Source organism: Sodiomyces alkalinus (assembly GCF_003711515.1).
Source record: "Sodiomyces alkalinus F11 unplaced genomic scaffold SODALscaffold_17, whole genome shotgun sequence".
Lineage (NCBI taxonomy): Eukaryota > Fungi > Ascomycota > Sordariomycetes > Glomerellales > Plectosphaerellaceae > Sodiomyces > Sodiomyces alkalinus.
In genome coordinates, this window is record NW_021167095.1 from 139,473 (window position 1) to 147,572 (window position 8,100).

Here is an 8,100-nt window from a genome sequence, read left to right on the forward strand (position 1 = left end):
GTCCTATTAGTTAGCGGGGGAGGCGCTTAGGCCTTGTTCCGACGAGGCATAGTGGGTCCGGGTAAAAAGATTTTTCGGGGAACTTATCGAGGTATAGATAGTATTATAGGAGTCCTTCTAAGGCTCCTACAGGACTACGCGCTATGCCCGCCTAGCTACACCTAGTGCCGTTAGGTAAAGCGGGGAGTCATCTATCCAATAATACCTGTTTTATCCGTTTTAGCCGCGATACGCCGGTTTTCATCGAGCCCGAATGTCAGGGTGATTCCTGGGAGTAGGGCGGCTATTAAGGTTTTTAGTGTATTAACCCCACCCGCACTAGTAATAGTGGGGGGGCGGTTATAAGTTAAAGGAAGGATACGATAATATTCGTGTTATTAGCCAATCCTACTATTATCGTTTTAAATACCCTTTCTGGCTCCTCGTAAAGGGTAGAGATATATAGGATACAAAGGATAGGGGAGATTAGGGAGCCTTATAGTATACCCCCGCGGAGGTATTATAAGGGGGCCGTTTCGCTATTAAGTAATAGCTAGGCTATACGGTTTTAAAGGAAGTATTAATTAGGGTAGTAAGCTATTAGGGGAATCCTTTCCTTTTAAGTACCTTAAGGAGCCGGGAGTAAAGAATAGTATTAAAGGCGCTTTTAATATTGAGTTAAAGTATTAAAGTGGTACTACTATAGGCCTAGCTCGCCCTTATAACCTCTATAACTCTTTATATTACTATCTTTATACTCCGCCCGGTCCGGTTACCTTTTTATCCGTTTAGGAGGAGCCGATACTCCTCCGCTATAATAGCGATACAGTCGGCTAATATCCCCTTGAAGACCTTACCTATCGTGTTAAGGAGTAATATTAGTCGCTAGCCCTTTACTATCTTATAGTCGGCCGGCAGCCGGCCTTCCTTCTTAAGGACTACTATACTAGCGTAGCGGTACCTTTTCGAGTAATAACCCGCTTCGAGGCACGCTATAAAAATAGCGCTTAGTCATTAGTATAGGGGAGGTCTATATAGTTTAAGGAGCCCTGCTAAGAGCTTATTAGGTCTTAGTACCGCCTAGGGTTTAGTCTTCTTAAGGCGCCCCTATATATCCGCTACGGTGATATCGTAGCGAATATCCTATTTAGGGGGGAATTCCACGCTTAAGGGCCTAAAGGTAGTAGGGGAAGGGGGGGTAGGAAGAATTTCCGGTTAATGACTTCGGCATTCTCCGTGTATATAGTGGCTAGGCTATTATTATCGTCTTAGTATAATAGCGGTACCGATAAGGGGTCTAGCGGTATACCCCCTTTTATTTATACCTAGTTCTATAATCGCTAAAGGAGGTTATCGTTCTTCATAGTCTTATATAGCAGGTACCGCTATAACCTTATCGCGGCGCCTCTCCACTTCCTAGAACTCGTCCTATCAGTTCCGTAACTTTATATATATATATATATCTATAGTAAAGGCGCCTTACTTCCTAGGTAAGGGCGGTTAGCTCCGCGTTCTACTAAGGGGTAGGTAGGAGTTTAGGGGTGCCCCCGCGGCGGCGCGATATAGTCTTATCGGCTATAATCGTAAGGTCCCCAATTAGATTATCTAGTACTAAGTTAATATCGCCTAGAGTTATAAGGGGGCTAGTCTACTATAGTTATGTAGCTATAAACTAAGGGACTTATAAGGGGTTAAAGTCCTTCTAGACTTAGCGGGGCCCGCTTAAGTCCCGCGGTAGTATTATCGCAGTGCTTAGCGTAATATCTATCTCCGTGTGGATTTAGGCCGTTTATAAGCAGTAGTCCGATCCGATAACGGTCCTATCGGGGCCGCCGAAGTTATAGCGGAGCCCTTATATCGCCTATATAAGGTTAATAGTGCTAGTATACCGGCCCGGGCAGTACTACGTAGTAGTCCCGGGGGGGGTTATTAGGTCTAGGTTCTACCGGGTTATAAGGGTAAGTAGGATATCGGCCCGGGGGTAGTAGTATAGTAGCTATAACTATAAGGAGTAGTATAGGTTAAAGTCTCTTATAAGGATATAGCGGCCCCGTGGTAATACTATATCTAATATATCTTATAGGGGTGTATTCTAGGGGATCCTAGCTAACTAGTAGTTCTTTAAGTAGATTACCTAAATTATAAGGGCATTATCTTTAGTCTTAAATATAGCCGTTTACGTATTAGAGTAGGCTCACCACGTCTATATATATAGCGGGTATCTTTTATATATATATAGGAGGGCGCGTCCTCCTCCCTATATTAGCCGGTATATCCCTTAGGAGGGGTAGGTAATGTCAGATAAAGCGTAGTCAAAATCGTCACGAAAACGGTGAAATTGATTGAGTCAGTTATGTGTGTATTATAACTGTCACGGACCGTCAGAGAAACCCTGCTACCATAATATTAGTGGTGAAGATTCTGCAGGTGTCCACCCGCATTATAAGCTCGGTAATCCGGCCTCTTACGTAACCGTAAATCCACGAATAGGCCATAGTCTATCTGATATACCCCCTAATTGCCCTAAACGTTAGTTAGGCGATTGAAGCTATTCGTAACCGGCAGATAATCCAGCTATGCAATCTATTCGCTATAGCCGCCCTTAAATTTATCCTCTAGGTTTTCTAAATATTCTATCCGGACTTCCTCTAGCTATTTCTGCTATAACCGATCCCGTATATCTATCACGCCCACCTAGGTCCTGAACGTCTTAAAATCCTCGCCGTATAACGCCTTTATTAGGCCGTCTACCACTATTTCCGCGCTCGTAATATACGTTACGAGGATCTGCCCTCGTTTCTTTACTTAACGTAACCAGTAGCCGTGGATATCGACGTGGCGGAGGCGCGTTATCAGCGTACTAATCTCCTAATTAACTAATTGAATCGTTTAGTTATTATCGTATAAGATCCTTAATTCCAGATCGTTAAATTCCACTCCTATACCGAGTAGCAGGCGTCATATAAAGATACCCTCTTTTACACCTTATACTAACGCTAATAGCTCTGCCTCCGATATCGATATCGTGACCGTATCCTACTTATTAGCGCGCCACGCTATTATACCACTAAACAAGCGTATTACGAACGCTTAACTACTCTTACGATCAAGGGTATTATCGGTAAACAAGGCGTTAGTGTAGATTTCGATAGCATCGCCACCCCCTAGTTCTAACGTAAACGATTAGCTGTTAATCAGATAAAGAATAAGATAATCTGCTGCCTTATAGTATATAGGCCCTGGATTAACGTTAAAGCGGTATAGCCTGGATACTGCAAACGCGATATCAGGCCGCGATATCACTACTACGTATAGCATAGATCCTATCCTCCGTTAATAGCTTTTAACGTTAGTCGAGGGCCCTAAATAGGGCAGCAGTTCTGCGATTTTAATTAGGTGCGTTAGGCGATAATTACTACTATACTTACTATTACTGTTTAGCTTTAATAGGCGTTTTAATTTAGTAACGTAGTCGCGTTATAATAGCTAGATTTTACGGGCGACGCGGTCGCGAATAACCTTAATACCAAGGAACCATTATAGAGAATCGCCACCTTATAGGTTATAGTGGCGTTACAGGTTATTAACGGCCTACTTTATCTAAGCCTTATATTATTCCTTATAAGCAATAACGATATCGTTAACGTAAAAGAACAGGATTAAACCACGTCGCAGAAAATAGCACGGTTCCTACGGCACTATCTAAAAACCGTCCGCTAAAAGGACAGCCGAAAAATACTTTTACCATAGCAGTAAGGACTCCTTAAGTCTATATAACGCCTTTTTCAGGTGTAAACGAGTCCTAGGGGCTAGAAAGCCTAGCGGCGGGTATAAAGATATCGTGGGGGAGGGGCGCGTGTATAAACGCGTTCATAACGTCAAATTATAATAGCGTAAGGTTAAAATAGGCGGCTATCGCTATTACCGCGCGAAATGACCGTCCTACTAGCGTTACTATATATATCTCCTCGAGGGAGGATTAATACTACTAATCTCCCCACACTATAAGTCTTACCTTATAGTTATATAGAAACCTATACTTATCGAATTTATATATTATCACCTATATCGAGTTAAGAACCTAATTCCTATCTACGGCAGACGCCGGTACCCGTATCCACGACCCTATCTCCTCGTGGCTCCGTAGGTAGTCTTCTTACGCCTATCGGAATAGGTGGCCGTAAGGGTATAAGGGTATATCGCGAGGGTTCTTCGGAGGAGGAGGGAGGTCTTTACGATAGATCTTTATAGCCGCCGAAGTAACCGCCGGAGTAGTGCTTCCCGGGGCTACCGCCGGGGTTATATTTTCCGAGATAGCTATCGGGGCCGTTAGTTTAAGTAGGCGCGATAAACGCCGCTATAGCGTTATAGGAGTAGTCCTGTTTAACCGTAATTTACTTAGCAGAGCCCTATCTAAGGTGCGTATATTAGGGGCGTAGCGGCTAGCATTAAACGCAGCTACCTAATAGTCTCTTTTCTAGCTATCTCCTTACCGAATTAGTTACGCTCCTTTATTTAATAGGAGCCCTGCAGCCGTAGCTATAGGGGTATCGTAGCACCGTATTCCGTTATCCTAAAACCCTACGGCCGTAAGGCTATTACGGTTTCCTAATATAACGGCTACTATTAGCGCTATAACCGATAACGGGGTTACTAGTAGAGTAGGAAATAGTAGATGGGGCTAATATAGACGGTAATCAGGCGCCACGCCAGTTAAATTATACTATTCGTAACCTAAATCTTATCTAGATAGACTTAAGATAGTCTCCTCTACCCCCTTATAGCCGGGTATTACTAACTATAACCTTAACGGTAAAGCCGTCGAGGAAGGGGATCCGGGGGCGTTTTACCCCGGATCTAAGGGTATAAACTGTTTAAAATAAGCAGTTATATAAAGGGGGGGGTCCTTAGCTTATACGTCCGTAAACGGCCGTGAATCTCTAGCCCTCTCCTATTTAATCTAACTAATCAGATCTTCTAATTACTCCTCGGTTAGGTAACGGAGGTCGTCCTTAAAGGCGTTAATATCGCCGTTAAAAACGGCACGTTCGTTAAAATCTATATCGCGCGTGCGAATACCGCGGTTATAGCGGCGTAGGCTAAGCACTTAGATACGGAATATATCAATAGAATCGTAGCCGACGAGGTAGCCGATATATACGCGGGGAGCGATACGATTTAACAGCTTATTAGCCGCCTTTTAGGCGTCCTTTATTATCACATACGCCTTATAGCCGTAGGCTCGAAGGTATAATAAAATCGGCTTCTTTTTAAAGAGGACCTCGTATAGTATTTTCTAATCCTTATTATTATACTGCCTTCGTGGCGTTCGGTTATAGACGTACGCGGCTATAGGAATAGCCTTAGGCCATATAAACGGCGGTAGTTTTACGTGGATATTCATCGTATAACCCTTCGAAATAACTACGGCAGTAGCGCGTTCGGCACCCCCGTTCTAGGCGTAAGTATCGGCAGCGGAGGCCTCTAACAGGATACCCTCTTCACGCAGGAATTAGGTGATATTATAGGATTAAGTTAGCTCGTTATCAGATTCGAAAACGCGCACCTTATAGCCTAACTAGCGGTCTACCTAGGCGAGGAACTCCTTAATTATTATAAGGATATCCACTACTAGCTTACTCTTTATAACGTAGGTGGCCGTAAACCCACTATAACGGTCGGTGAAAAATATAAACCGCGAGTCTCCGCCGGATATTCGGTTAAAATCCGTGAAATTAATCGCCCACCGCTCCCCTACAAAAGCAGGTGCGTTATAAGGGTGCCTGCTAAGATACCGCTTTATCTTTATAAGCTCGTAGGCCTCGTAGTTAACAGTTATTAGTCCCTTAATTTTAACCCCCTACGTCTGCTCTTCTAGGTGCCGAAGTGGTTTAGGGCCTACGTGCCCTAGCCGTAGATACTATAGAATGCCCTCTATAGTACTTAGATATGGTATCGTCGATTTATAGACCGCTTTTCGGGTAGCAGAAGAAGAAGAAGAGCCTAGAAAAGCAGCCGTAGATCGGTTAAAGGGTATGTATTTAATAACGGTTTAATCTAAGCGGTGACTTAGCTAGCATAGTATAGATCTATTGGAACGCCGAATATAGTTATTTAGTGGCTTTTAATCCTACTAGTATCCTCGAAGACGTAAGCGTTAGTTAGAGATTAAATTACAGGTAAAATCCTCGTAGTATACGACGTTCAATAGCCTAAAATCGAGGCCTCCTATTAGTCCGTTTAATCTAATGGTTATATTACCGTAACCTTTAATAGGCAGGGATAAACTGCCGGCTACCACGTAGTCTCCCTGTATAGCGGGTGTAAAATTAGAAAAACAGGAAAAATCGTTAAAATTATAAATAGTGGCACCGGAATCGAGGATAGCAGAGGCTCGAAGAGGGTAACTAGCAGTAGTATCCGCCGTAAAGGTGGCGGCGTAGGAGACGCCGCTACGGACGCTACTATAGTCGAGTCACGCCTCTTTAAGCTATACGGAGTCCTGACTTATGTCCTTCTTTATCTTCTTTACGGCGCGCAGGTCTTCTACTTCCGCGCGTAGAGCGGGGTCGTATTTAAGGATCCGTTAGACGGTTATTTTAGTGCTCTTAAAGGGCGTCTAGTTATTATATGCCGTATCCGGGAATAGATAGAAGCAGGCGTTAATATCGTGGCTAGGTATAGCGTATACGCGGCAGATCTACCCTTTCTGCAGAGTAGATTAGCGGCGTTTAGAAAAGGAACGGTTAGTTAAAGCAGTAGAAGGTATAGCTATAGATACCGCGGTAGTGGGATTCTTAGCTTTATTCTTCCCACGGCCGCCCTTTTTACTAGGCTTAGCCGTGGTAGCTAAGGTATCTATACCCTCCTCGCTTCCGGTATATAGTGCCGGGAATACTATAGCGCGGTGGCTATCGCGTTTTCCTTAGTCTTTGAGGCTGGTCTCGACATATCGTTAACTAAGGGTGTGAAGGTCTTCGGGGAGTAGTACTTTCTTATCTAAAAAGCGTCCCTCGGCTTTAGTCTAATCGCGACCAGCGATTAAACGTATACCTCTGAAGAAGTCGGTTATCCAGATATGCGTTGCGGGCCTTAATTAGACCTCTTTAAGGCGTACTAATAGCTCTTGCTATCTCGATAACTACTCCTATAGCTTCTTTAGGGTTGTTAGCGCTACGCGGACGTATTCGTTATAGTCTTTGTAGGTGTTAACGCGGCGGGTGGTTATATAGAGAGCAGTATCGCGTCGGACTACTTTAAACACCTCTTTAGGCGTTAGATTACGTAGTAGCAGCTTACGGCTATCGTTAATAGTCTTAGTCTGCCAGCTTAAAACGGCTCTAATATCCTTTATATACCTAGCGTAGTTATCGCTCTGTATTTTCTAGCGTTGTATCGCCGAGTCGTAGGCGCGTTGCCCGGTGGGTGTTAGATCTAACCACTACGAGGGCGTAGCTTCTATTTACAGGATTACGTGCGATGGCTAGAAGGTGGCGTAGGAGGGTAAAGCAGGTTTGTAAGGAGGGGGAATAGGATCGTCAGGGCGTAGATATTCCTAGACTTTGTTGTTTACAGCTATAGTTCTGTAGTGCTTACTCTAGAGCTCCTAATCGCGATGGGTTTTGTAGGTTATAGGCTTGTATTCCGATATCTTTATGGTTGTATATAGATTGACACGCTACATCGGCGTAGCTAGATAGCTTCTTAAATCGGTAGTAGTGGTAAAAAGGGTAGGTAATTCACTTAGTAAGTGAGACTCTTAATTATCAGATAAAGCGTAGTTAAAATCGTCACGAAAACGGTTAAATTAATTGAGTCAGTTATATGTGTATTATAACTGTCACGGACCGTCAGAGAATCCCTGCCACCGTAATATTGGTGGTGAAGATTCTGCAGGTGTCCACCCGGAATATAAGCTCGGTAATCCGGCCTATTACGTAACCGTAAATCCACGAATAGGCCATAGTCTATCCGACAGGTAAGGCTTTTCGTAAAGGGGTTAAGGCCGGGTTCCTAGATTACTATCACGTTATGCTGAGCGCGGTACCGAAGCGGGGGCTCCCGCCGTGTCTAACTTCTCCTTATATTCCACGAAAAAATATAGATTCTTATTAGTTAGTA